This window comes from Xyrauchen texanus, chromosome 22 (genome assembly GCF_025860055.1).
Source record: "Xyrauchen texanus isolate HMW12.3.18 chromosome 22, RBS_HiC_50CHRs, whole genome shotgun sequence".
NCBI lineage: Eukaryota > Metazoa > Chordata > Actinopteri > Cypriniformes > Catostomidae > Xyrauchen > Xyrauchen texanus.
The window spans coordinates 36606560-36620168 of record NC_068297.1 but is presented as its reverse complement, the minus strand read 5'-3'; the positions used below and the strand labels follow the sequence as shown (position 1 = coordinate 36620168).

Below are 13609 nucleotides of genomic sequence, written 5' to 3'. Positions count from 1 at the left end.
CTGTGATCCAGAGCTATGTTTAATGAAATATCCAGTATTTCATGGGCTGTCCTACACCATTATAAGTCAATTGGGGCATTTTTGGGCAGCTCCTGCCCCCAGGGGTGCAACTTTTACCCCATATTGAGGTATGCTCTTACAGAGCCTGCCAGCCTCTTCAAATGTGGCAAATCACACGTTTCTACGAAATCCTCGCTTGGAGCTGTGACGCGTCAAAGTTTGTCTCAATGTTAAGTCTATGGGATTTTTCGGCTGCTTTTTTGCCCCTGGGGCAAATACCGCACTCCGATCGCTTATAAAAGTCATAGCACACGTGTCCTCAATAGGCCGTTCGATTTGATACCTCATTCGTGGGTCTACGCCAAACGGTGCGGGACGAGTTAGGTGCCAAGTTTTGTACGGAGATAGAATAATAATAAAAAGAAGAAAAATAAAAATAAAAATAAGTATGTGAGATTACAATAGTGATGCTTTGCAAGCACCACTAAAAAGAAGAAAAATAAAAATAAAAATAAGTATGTGAGATTACAATAGTGATGCTTTGCAAGCACCACTAATAATAATAATAATAAGTTTAAATAGGATTTCAGTAAGTTGGCTCTCACAAGCCAACTTAAAAAGTATAATAAGTATGTGAGATTACAATAGTGATGCTTTGCAAGCACCACTAATAAAAATAAAAATAATAAGTATGTGAGATTACAATAGTGATGCTTTGCAAGCACCACTAATAAAAATAATAAGTATGTGAGATTACAATAGTGATGCTTTGCAAGCACCACTAATAAGTATGTGAGATTACAATAGTGATGCTTTGCAAGCACCACTAATAAGTATGTGAGATTACAATAGTGATGCTTTGCAAGCACCACTAATAAAAATAATAAGTATGTGAGATTACAATAGTGATGCTTTGCAAGCACCACTAAAAATAATAAGTATGTGAGATTACAATAGTGATGCTTTGCAAGCACCACTAATAAGTATGTGAGATTACAATAGTGATGCTTTGCAAGCACCACTAATAAGTATGTGAGATTACAATAGTGATGCTTTGCAAGCACCACTAAAAATAAAAAGTATAATAAGTATGTGAGATTACAATAGTGATGCTTTGCAAGCACCACTAATAAAAAGTATAATAAGTATGTGAGATTACAATAGTGATGCTTTGCAAGCACCACTAATTACAATAGTGATGCTTTGCAAGCACCACTAATAATAAGTATGTGGGATTACAATAGTGATGCTTTGCAAGCACCACTAATAATAAGTATGTGAGATTACAATAGTGATGCTTTGCAAGCACCACTAATAATAAGTATGTGAGATTACAGTAGTGATGCTTTGCAAGCACCACTAATAAGTATGTGAGATTACAATAGTGATGCTTTGCAAGCACCACTAATAAAAATAAAAATAATAAGTATGTGAGATTACAATAGTGATGCTTTGCAAGCACCACTAATAATAATAAGTATGTGAGATTACAATAGTGATGCTTTGCAAGCACCACTAATAATAATAAGTATGTGAGATTACAATAGTGATGCTTTGCCTTTGGGAAGCACCACTAAAAATAAAAATAATAAGTATGTGAGATTACAATAGTGATGCTTTGCAAGCACCACTAATAAGAATCGGAATAATAATAAGTTTAAGTAGGATTTCAGTAAATTGGCTCTCACAAGCCAACTTAATAAAAATAATAAGTATGTGAGATTACAATAGTGATGCTTTGCAAGCACCACTAATAAAAATAAAAATAATAAGTATGTGAGATTACAATGGTGATGCTTTGCAAGCACAACTAATAAAAATAAGTATGTGAGATTACAATAGTGATGCTTTGCAAGCACCACTAATAAGTATGTGAGATTACAATAGTGATACTTTGCAAGCACCACTAAAAAGAAAAATAAGTATGTGAGATTACAATAGTGATGCTTTGCAAGCACCACTAATAATAAGTATGTGAGATTACAATAGTGATGCTTTGCAAGCACCACTAATAATAATAAGTATGTGAGATTACAATAGTGATGCTTTGCAAGCACCACTAATTATAATAATAAGTATGGCGAATAACAATAGTGATGCCTTGCCTTTGGCAAGCACCACTAATAATAATAAGTTTAAATAGGATTTCAGTAAGTTGGCTCTCACAAGCCAAAATAATAATTAAATTCAAGGTTTGTGAAATTAAAACTTCATGTGATGTTTAAAATTGTATATGTTCTCATGTTGCAGTATGAAATGAATGTATGTAGTTTAAGTGTATGTATCCCTTTAAGAGAAATGCGGGAAGAGTTTTATGGTGATGAGGAGTGATGAAGGAGCAGAGGAAGACAGGGGAGAAGAAGAGATAGGAGCAAGGAAAGATCGGTGGAGAAAATAGTTATTATAAAAAATAGTGATGAATCACCACAAAAAATTGAAATTGTGATCTAATCTAGGCAATACATCTAGAAACAGAGTGATTACGTTTGTTTTGAGTTATTTGTGATACAGAAGTTTTGTATTGTTTTTGTTGAGTTTTCTAACTGTGAAGACGGTGATGCAACAAACTGCATATCACCGCAAGAAGACTACATGGAATCAAGATGGTGAGCCACCAAGAATCTTGAGTATTGCTGACTTTCCATAGCATTCCTTACATTATCTTTCCTCTGGACAGAGGCAGGAAATCCACCAAGACGATGGAGTGAGTTGAAGCTGAGTTCGTTTAATCAACAATCGTTTTATTCATCTGTTGATTTGTTTCTTCACGATGGTAAGACTGAAGTAATGCCTTCTAAAGCTTTACAAGGACGTGGAAAATAGTTTTTTCTGCAAACTGAAAGCTGATTTGTGCTTTTAGAGGCTGAGTTACTTCAAATACAGACTTATTTCAAATTTGTCATACTAGAGACTGATTTGTTCAACCTAAATTGTTTTCTGTATTTTCTGATGTTTTTTTCTGTTGTTAATTGCTCTGTATTGTAAATGTAAGGGTTTATTTGTGAATTGAAATGAAATTTAAGTGGTTTGATTTGAATATCAATTTTAAACAAATTTCTGGGAATATAAGAGAGCAATAATTTGACTTAAATAGGTTTTTATTAGAAAACAAAATAGATTTTCACTAGGAAACAAAATTAGTTTAAGTAAATAATTAAATAAAAAAAAAATCCTTTTTATTTAAAGTAATAAAAAGGAATCAATTAGTAAAACCTAAAAGTAAGTTTAAAAGAGTTCAATTAGTTAGCTGAATCATACAATTAGTTTAAAATAGAGTAAATAAGATTTGATAATTAAATAAGAGTTCATAATTCTTTAGAAAGAAAAAAATAAAGACCATAGAAACCAATTTATTTTAATTTAATATTTTTATTTTTGATCATTGTTTACAGTGACTTTGTTGTTTGTTTTATTTTTTTAAAAACCATAATTACAATACTTTTCAACATAAACCAATGAGTGGTTCAAACTCATCTTTATTGTCTGTCTGTTCATTCCATTCTTACTATGGCTACCTACGAACCTAGGCACTGGTCCACACCACCCTTATATGACTTACCTGGTACACTCGTGGAGCTGCCATGGTTTTGGTGCTCTGAGGGTGGGCGTTACATCAAGGCATGTCAAAACTTCTCCAGGGCCCAAAACACCCTCAGACCCCAGAGGGTTAATTGTAATGCTCCTTCCATCCATTTTTTGTATGTATAATTTCCTTCTCCTCAGGAGATATCTAATTTCTCTTCTTTTTGGCTGGTTCAGAAACCTGTAGGGCCCCATACACTATTTTTGTTTAGGGCCCCCAAAACCCTAGATCCGGCCCTGCCTAGGGAGTAGAGCATAGGTATGATAAATTGTATTGGAAAGCACGCACTACTTGATTAGAGCGAAGGCGACCAAAAAAACAGGGATACCTTACTGAGTGGAGTGATGGGACCCTGTACAATAAGCAATGACTGTACATGATGATATTCTTGATAAATGATTTTATTTCCCCAATGGGGAACACTCGAGCATGCAATACGGTGAATGACATGCAAGTGAACCTTGAACAAGTTTCCCTTATGTGATCACGCTGTGAACGCGTGATTGCCTGCACTATGAGAGCAAATGCGCTGGTGACATGAAATACTGGCTTTTGATATTGATGCGGATGCGTTATGATGAACAGAGAGCATGGCAGCTTGTGATGAACAGACAGCATGGCAACAGAAGGCCTAGACCCATGACTAAATCAGAATGCATTTGATATATATGATGATGGATATGACTTGGCGAGGAGCACATGTCTCCTAAGTGAATGAGATATGGATGAAGATCCGGGTTTGCTGGTTGTTTACTCCCCATGGGTTTGATGTGGGCAGAAGTTGAGGTAAAGTGATGACGTCATTGGAAAGGGAAGGCGGGCTTCCAGAGTTGTTCTGTGCACTGGTTCTCCTGTGGCCTGGAAAGGTCGGAACATGTCTATTATGATTCCAGGAGGGCGCGATTCCACTGAGAATCCAGAAATTTGCAGACGTGTGTTGCGGCGAGGACTGCTGCAACTGGATGAAAGGTAAGGAGCAGTGAATAAGTCTGTGTCCATGCTGCATGTTAACTAGTCAGATAGCGAATTGGACTCGACGTCAGACAGTGCTATAGAATGATGTTGCCGTGTTAGCACACTGAAATGGCAATGTGATAGATTGTGAGCAGACTTAAAAAGCAATGGCTTACATGTTACTTATAGGAGTGGTGGTTGCGTAGTGGGCTAAAGCGCTTAACTGTTAATCAGAAGGTTGCTGGTTCGATCCCCATGGCCACCACCATTGTGTCCTTGAGCGAAGCACTTAACTCCAGGCTGCTGCGGGAGGGGATTATCCCTGTAATAAATGGACTGTAATTTGCTTTGGATAAAATTTAAAAGCATAAATGTAAAATGTTAAAAATTTCCGCTAATGGTGCGATGATGTACAGCTACTAGTCTTCCAGCTAGAATTACGCTGCGCTTACATTTACTGTTAAAATGCATGCTTTAAGCAGCTCTCGAGAATGATGCACGCACACATGCACTGGAGATTCCCTGCTGCTGACAAGTCATATCTGATTGCGCAATATTTTTCGATTTGTTTAGATCTATATTATTAATATCAATAAAGGAAACAGATTAGTGTCAAAAGGGCCACTATTCACCTCTGCAGTTGAATAGTTTGCTCACGAGGCCTGTACTGGAGTTTCCCGCTGACAACCTGGAGGCAAACTCATCGGCGCTCTTTTTTTTCACTTATTTCCTGACAAAGGTAAGAAGTATTTCATTTATATATGAATCAATTGTTCAAGTTGTCATTTAAAAAATATTTATTGATGGTAGTGCAACGTTAATAGTGCTCTTGAAAAATAAGGCAACTAAATAATCCATTCATGTAGCCAATATGTCAAACAAATCAATCAAATCACTTTATTGTCACACGACAATATGCACAAGTGCAGCAGTGGGTGAAAGTCTTGTGTGAGTTCCGAGCAACATAGCAGTCATGACAGTGATGCGACATATACCAATTACAATAAACATCAGATTTACACAACACAATAATAATATACAATGTACAGTAAACAATAAAAGTATATAAAGTGTATAAAAAATATACAGTAGGTTGTATTGTAAAGAGAATGATGTGTATTGATCGTGAGAGATCAAGTGTTCAAAAGTCTGATTGCTTGGGGGAAGAAGCTGTCATGTAGTTGGCTGGTGTGGGTTATGATGCTGCGATACCACCTGCCTGATGGCATCAGAGACTCCAGGCTCAGGTGGCTATAGTCTCTGATGATCCTCTGAGCTTTTTTTCACACACCGCCTGTTTTATATGTGTCCTGGAGGGAGGGAAGCTCACCTCCGATGATGTTTCTGGCAGTTCGCACCACCCTTTGCAGGGCTTTGCGGTTGAGGGCAGTGCTATTGCTGTACCAGGCAGTGATGCAGCCAGTCAGGATGCTCTCTACAGTGCTGGTGTAGAACCGTGTGAGGATGTGGTGATTCATTCCAAACTTCCTCAGCAGTCTCAGGCAGAGGCGCCGGTGAGCCTTCTTCACAACGGCCTCAGTTTGGACGGACCATGTGAGTTCCTCAGTGATATGGACATGAGGAACTTGAAGCTGCTGACTCTCTCCACTGGTGCTCCATTGATGGTGATGGGGCTGTGTTTTCTGTCTTTCCTCCTGAAGTCCACTACAAGCTCCTTGGTCTTACTGACGTTGAGGGAGAGGTTGTGCTCCTGACACCAGCATGTCAGAGTGTGCACCTCCTCTCTGTAGGTTTCATCATTGTCAGTGATCAGACCTACCACCGTTGTATCGTCAGCAAACTTAATGATGGCATTGGAGTTATGTGTTGTCACACAGTCATGTGTGTACAGGGAATACAGGAGTGGGCTGAGAACACAGCCATACGGGGCTCCAGTGTTGAGGGTCAGTGATGAGATGTTGCTGCCCATTCTAACCACCTGATGTCTGCCTGACAGGAAGTCCAGGATCCAGCTGCACAGCGAACTGTTTAAGCCTAGAGCCCGGAGTTTCGCATTAAGCTTGGAGGACACTATGGTGTTGAATGCTGAGCTGTAGTTTATGTTTAAAGATGACTATTTTAACTGTAATGGAATGAGAAACATTGTTTAATAATGGCCGTATAGTGTCGCATTTGCATGAAGCACAGCACATGACATGCGGGGAAACAATTCTTAATTTGTGTCCTATATCCACATGTCGTGCTGGCTCCGTACATTTGAACTTGGGTGTTGTTCATAAAGTATGGGAAATCATGTTTTACATTAATGGTTAAAGTGAATAACTGTACAACTATTTAGCACTGCCGTTGAACAGTGTGCATGCCGTTTCCAGCACTCACATGCACTTCTCCAATTTTCAATCCCGTTGACATAATATGAATAATAATCCTCGAACATGAATGCATTTTCTTGCACAGCCTAGTTAAGTTTTAACTTAAAAAAAAAAAGGGGCAGTGGTGGCTCAGTGGTTGAGGCTCAGGGTTACTGACCAGAAGGTTGGGGGTTGAAGCCCCAGCACCACCAAGATGCCACTGTTGGGCCCTTGAGCAAGGCACTTAACTCCAGGTTGCTCCAGGGGGATTGTCCCTGTAATAAGTGGACTGTAAGTCGCTTTGGATAACAGCGTCTGCCAAATGCATAAATGTAAAAAATTATTCAATACTTTAAACTGGAAGTGAAAATAAGCATTGTGAAATGATATATATATGTATATATTTAATGGATTGATTGATGTGTGTGTGTGTGTGATAGAGAGAGAGAGAGGGAGAGACCACCTGTTGCCACTCCCAAGCAGAGATGCTGTCAGCATTCTGAAGGTCAGCTTTCTCAGTAAGAGCAAGAGTCATTCATTATAGAAACAGCGTTGTCCTCCGCCATTTTAAACGGTGTGTATCCAATGTGGAAACTCTGTAAGTGCCTCGAGTTCTGTAATCAAACAGTCCGTTGTGTCTCTCAGCTGCGATGAGCCTTAATCCTGAAATTGTTCATTTAAAGCCGTTTAAAACAATGTCCTTGCTTAAGTAATGTAGTGGTAATACGAGCGATCATGGAGCGCTGTTCTATGTAAACACTGACTAACGGCTTCACTTTACATCACCAACTGGCTCATATTACACACACAAATGATCTTTTGCCACCACCTGCTGGCTATGTAATTTCAAAAATAAAGACCGTAACTCCTAACAGATATGCACTGCTCTTACACCTTAGTTTAGAATGGCACGAACACAAGCGGAGTGATACACACACAGTGAAGCGTCCGAGTGCTGATGCTGTCAGACCATCAGTGCTCATGAAACGTCTCTCGTCCAATCAGATTTGAGGACCGGAACTAACTGTTGTATATATGTGTGTGTGTGTGTGTTTTCCGATATCCGTTAAAATGTGAAATGTACTCGTGTACGAGGGGTTGACCTCTTACAACATTACAGATTACAACACTGGCCGTCTGGAACCTCATTGGCGTGTCTTCATTTGGATTGTCCATGCTCATTACAACGTGGACTGCTCTCCATACACATCTCTCAAGGTATCATATAGAAGAGTCATGTTTATTTATATAGCACTTTATACAGAAGAAACCTCTATGAGGACGAGACATCATTAATTCATTTTGTATTTTTTTTAAGATGAGCAGTGTTCTGTTGATATGACAAGAGAGGTGGTCATCCGCTGCATGATAGAATTCCTTGGGGAAAATGCAGGAGATCTCATCAAAGAATTCAACATATGCAATCTTAATTTCAATATACCAGATGTGAGAATTTAAATCAGAATTATTGTGGTTAACTTGGACTTATTTTTTTGATCAGTGTTGTAAGATACAGATAGAGTTTCAGATTTTCTCTTTTGATCAATATTTCTTAGGTTTTGATTCTCACTGCTGTTTAATGTTGCAGGACAACGAAGAACAGGCAGGAATTGCGCAGCTTGTGATGGCATTAATTGTGACCAGGACAGGAGCTTCAAGTGACAGTCCAAAGGACACTGGAATCGTTATCGAGGGCGTGATCCTTTTTACAGGCATTGAAGTTGTTCCCAGGGCTTGCTGTGTCCTCCTTGGTTTGACCTAAGCACTGAATCGCCATTATCCCAGGCATCTAAAGTATAGCTTTGAGGTATTTCAGAAACTTCTCTTGGAGCTGGATGCTTCAAAGCTGTCAAGTCCAGTCACTCAGGTCTAAACTGCTGTCTTAAAGTAAGATTGTTTTTAGTATAATCTGTTCTGTGGTTCCATGTTGCCAAACAAAGACCTCACATTTTTGAGCAATTATTTTGAACATTTTGTTCCTAGAAAGAAAAACACTGAAAAAGTTGTTCTGCAAACTTGAACTGTTCTCATCCTGTGTGAACTGACACCTTGCCGTAAGAGGTGGAAAAATACATTAACAACAGTTCCATTGATAGATGGTAGTGAACAGTGGCTTTGTTAGGCCTGGGCTTCCCTGGGTCTTTTGATCCAATTCCAATAATATATTTGTACTCCGATTATTTACCATAATGGCATTGCTGCGCGATTATATACAGTCATCTACTTCTTGCAATCATACGAATGCACTGCTTACTTTGCACGACTCCTCCCCTCACGGCTACAGGTTTGTGCACTTTTGAGGTTTGTGCCACTTTTGTTTCTTTTTGCTAGCTAGCTCGCCTTAGGGCACAGCATAACAACGGTTAAGTAAGCATTTCTTTGCGTTCAAACAACTCAAATAACCTACTAACATTATATAAACCATCTAGCTAGAACGTTATATCATTGCTTGTTAGTGTATGTACATACACAACAAGAAAGTTTTGTTTAAATCTAAAACTAGTTTAGTTTTAGTGACTAAATGTGTTCATATTTATTCAGTTCAGACACTTCTATTCTATTCAACCAGTGTACTGATCAGCCAATTTAATCTAGCAATTTGTATTTGTGAGCAAATTAGCAATAGCACTTGAGACCGTTAGCAACGTTTCCATCCAAGGATTTTTGCAAAAAAACATGTTGATGTTGAAAAACTGGTTTGGAAACACTTATTGTTTTGAAAATTGCCATAAACGCAAAAATGTAGTGTCACATGACAGAAATGACCCCAATCATAAATTATATTTTAATCATGAGGACAAGGCATATCCTTGAAAACCAATTTATTGTACATGATTATGGATTGATTTTATCTGCATATAGATCTGATGCTGCAAACATGACATTTCCAGGAGTGCCAACACAAATATCTCGTATCATGCACATCAACAAGTGCATAGAGAACAAATGAATGGCCACTGATAGCGATTAATTTAACCGCGGTAGACATCCGTTTTTTTATTAAAGTTGCTTTTACACACCATTCAAAATAATAGACGGCAGTCACAGAATTAGCCCACAATACAAAACGCATATCATTTCTGTGCACAAAGATTTTAAATTAAAAAAAAAAAAAAAAAATTAAAATACATTTTTTTATTGTTTTAAATAAAAAAATAAATACACATTACTAGGAGAAAAGCTTCAGTGTGCTTTTTTGGAACATATAGTCCAATTTAAAATGATTGATTGGTTTACTTTTGGAAAAAATGCCATCAAAATTCCTTGAATGAAATTAAATAATTTACCAAACAGATATATATGATATATATACCTATATATGCCTATATATGCCTTTTCTTTACACACACTTAAATTAGCTTTACCCTGTTCTGTAGATGAATAGTCAGCTGAATGACATTCTCAGAATGTTCTGCACTTTTTTCAAGACTATAAACTATCAGAACTATTTGTCCAAAGAGTTCACTTTCAGAAAACGAGCTTTTGAACATTTTAAAACATTAAATATTTTAAATCTAACCCTCTTTAACTCTGATCGCATTTAATCAAACTCAGTTGGTCATTTGCTGGACAAATACATGAATATTTTCAGAAATGTACCATATTTAAACCCCGATATTACACTGCATCAGTTTCTCTTTAATAGCTGTGCACACAGCATATACACATGGATTGATGGTCTTTATACTAAGACTGAAAGTTCCTCCACTACTTGGTGTATCTTACAAGCTTGAACAGGGCCATGACGATTCGCTTTCTGGTCGGAAACGGTGACAACCTGCGACAGCTCCCTTTTGATTGCAATTCCTCCTCTTCTGATTTTATTTATTTGTGAAATTAAAATTACATTTCTGTATGGAAAAGGCTTAAGGGCAGATTTCTGTTGCGATAAGCCAAAACTTATGCGACAAAGTGTTTTTTTAGCCATGACGTCATCAAGTACACAATTTTTATCGATAAAACTCCATTTTAATGGAAACAGGCAGAAGATGGCAAATTTCGCAAAACATTTATACGCATTTTCACTTTGTTGATTACAAAATTGTGTGAAAAATGGATGGCAGCTTGGCTAATGACAGTTGCTAAGCAACCATCAACCACTGGAAAGATTAACATTAGAAGTCCTGTGCGGTCAATATAACCGTACCTGGTAGTTATAGGTATAAATGTTCATTATTTTCTTTGTCTTTTGTGTTATTTATATAAAAACATTTTAAATGAAAATACAGACACTTTTCAGGTAACAGCAGGATTGTATTTGTTTGTTTGACAAAGGTATTACTATTATTTTCATAATATGCAAAAGCATAAAAATGTTACTTTGTTACCTAGGCTCTGCATTCAACTTAATTTAAAGAAGCAGCAGCAGTATAAATTATTCTATCAGTATACAGTATAGTACTGACATGTTGCATCTTTACTTTGCTACTTTGCAGATGAGACAAGAGTGAGGGCAGATCAGAACAGCAGGCCAATTAAAGACCTAGAGCAGATGCAGGCAGGAGCAACTGGTCAGACCATTACTGATTTAGGAGGCTCGGACACATGCCCTAAACATGTAAAGCTACCTCAATATCCCCTCAAACGTTTTGCATTGCAAAAAAGGGCCTTTTAACACAAGTGGTTTGAAATCTTTGATTGGCATGAATACTTGATTGAGACCAGGAAAGACACAGCAAGACAACAAATTGTACAACATGATGGGGACACAAGGAAAGAGCGACACAGACAGCAAATAGTTGGAGACACCAGGAAAGACACAGAGACAGACAACAATTAGTAAAATATGATGTAGATGTAGATACAGGAGTTGTTACTGAAACAGATTAAAGTGTTCTTCCAAAACATGAAATTTGTCAGTAATGCATTTAGCTGTATTTTGTGCTTAGTGTCTGTGTCTGGGCTAAGCCCTTAGTCTCATCAAACTCTAAAAACCCCCCTGGTAGTGATGTTCACTCTGTAATTGTGATTGTGACAAAGAAGCGAGCTTCAACAAGTGACAGTAAAAAGGACACTGGAATCGTTTTGAATCTTACAGGCATTGACGGTGTTCACAGGGCTTGCTCTGTCCTCTTTGGTTTGACCTACTGTGTGCACTGAATCTCCATTATCCTGGCCAGTCCAGTCACACAAGTCTACACTGCTGTTTTAATATGAGATGTTACTAGTATAATCTGTTCTGTGATTCTATGGGGCAGAAAAACGTCACAGTTTCTTTTGTGTTCAGAAAAGGTGGAAACCTTGTTTCTTATATCTATTTATTTTAAACAACACAACTGCATTGTGTATTTTGAAAAATTTGATCCTAGAAAGAGAGAAACACAAAAAGAGACTTGTTTTGCAAACTTGCACTTTTCTCATCCTGTGTGAATTATGCCTTAAAAGGAAATTGGAAAAAAGATGCAGTTAGTTCTGTTGATAAAATGTAGTGAATGTTCACTCTGAAAATACTAATATATGCTATTTTTGTGACTGTTGTTGGCAATAATAAAGGAGTTCGTAATTCATCTTTGATGTCCATGTCTGTTATTCATACCTGAAATCATATTTAATTAAATTATTTTAATTAATCCACTCATTGAAAATAACACCAACTTATTTTTGTATTAAAAAAATTTCATTAAGTAGTATTAATTAGCATAGTAGGGTTTTTTTGCCCAAGGAAACCAATATTTTTGTTTATATTTTACTTTGTGCTATTTGCATATGTGCTATTTGCATATTGTGCTATTTGCAGTTATTCATTTTCAATGGTTGCTGTGTAAGGAGCTAATATTATTAATTCTAACTAAATTCTTAAATCTTGTTGAATTTAATAACATTGCTTGTAATTTGTCGCCACAATTTTATTGAGTAAATATAGTGTATTATTGTTTTACAGTGTATAGTGTTTTAATTGTTGACATATACAACTTGATTAAAAAATAGCATAATGCAATAGTGATCCAAAATCATACACATAAATTGAAAAATGTATTATTTATTTATATAGATGAAATATTTCATATTTATTTTATTTTGCTACAAAAATGCTAAGTGATTTCTTTCTTCACTAATTCACTGAGGTGATTTTTATTGTTAACTCAGAAGACTCCGCACAGTGGAAACTATTCAAATGTTCATTTAACATATGTACAAATTCATCTAATAATCAATGCATGTTGTTATTAATAAATTTAGTACTGTACTACAGTCGCATGAGAGTGCTATGTGCACATGTCATGTCTTCTCAGTGCTTAGAAATGCTGCCTAGTTTGAATGGGAGAATGTCAAGGCATTAAATAATATAAATAAATAAATACAGCTATATATTTAACTAATATAGCTGCAAGCAGTGATACCAGGGTCAAGCCAATTATCGGCACCATGAGCAGCAAAAGAAGCTTTGTGACATGTTTTTGGTTAGAGTCCAATAAACAGTGTATAAGGAGTTAGAGTAAACTTGCAATCATAAAAAAAATAGTTTATTTTTAAATTAACAAAAAATAGCTTGTTCTTAGAATTTTTGTCAAGTATGTCACGCTGGTCTCCTGACCATTAGGGGGCAGTGCATCAAAGTGCTGCAGGTAACCTCAGGTTATGACCTCATAATGGTGATGACACGTACCAAGTTTCAACCCAATCCCTCAAAGCATTACGGAGATACAGCCTTAAGTTCAATTTAAGAAAAAAACGGTTTGGTTTATCATAATTATGTGAATAACTTTTTGCCGTGAGTGCCTCTAGGTGATGCAGGCCAATTTGTTTGCAAATTGGACAA

At 36.9% G+C, this 13609-nt stretch overlaps 1 long non-coding RNA gene across 1 annotated transcript; it reads left to right on the top strand.

Moving 5' to 3' along the window:
- Positions 1-7219: 7219 nt before the first annotated feature.
- LOC127662910 (uncharacterized) lies at positions 7220-8245 on the top strand. Its single transcript, XR_007972934.1, has 3 exons — positions 7220-7354; positions 7970-8067; positions 8168-8245. It is a non-coding gene; the product is annotated as an uncharacterized LOC127662910 (long non-coding RNA).
- The last annotated feature ends 5364 nt before the right edge of the window (positions 8246-13609 follow it).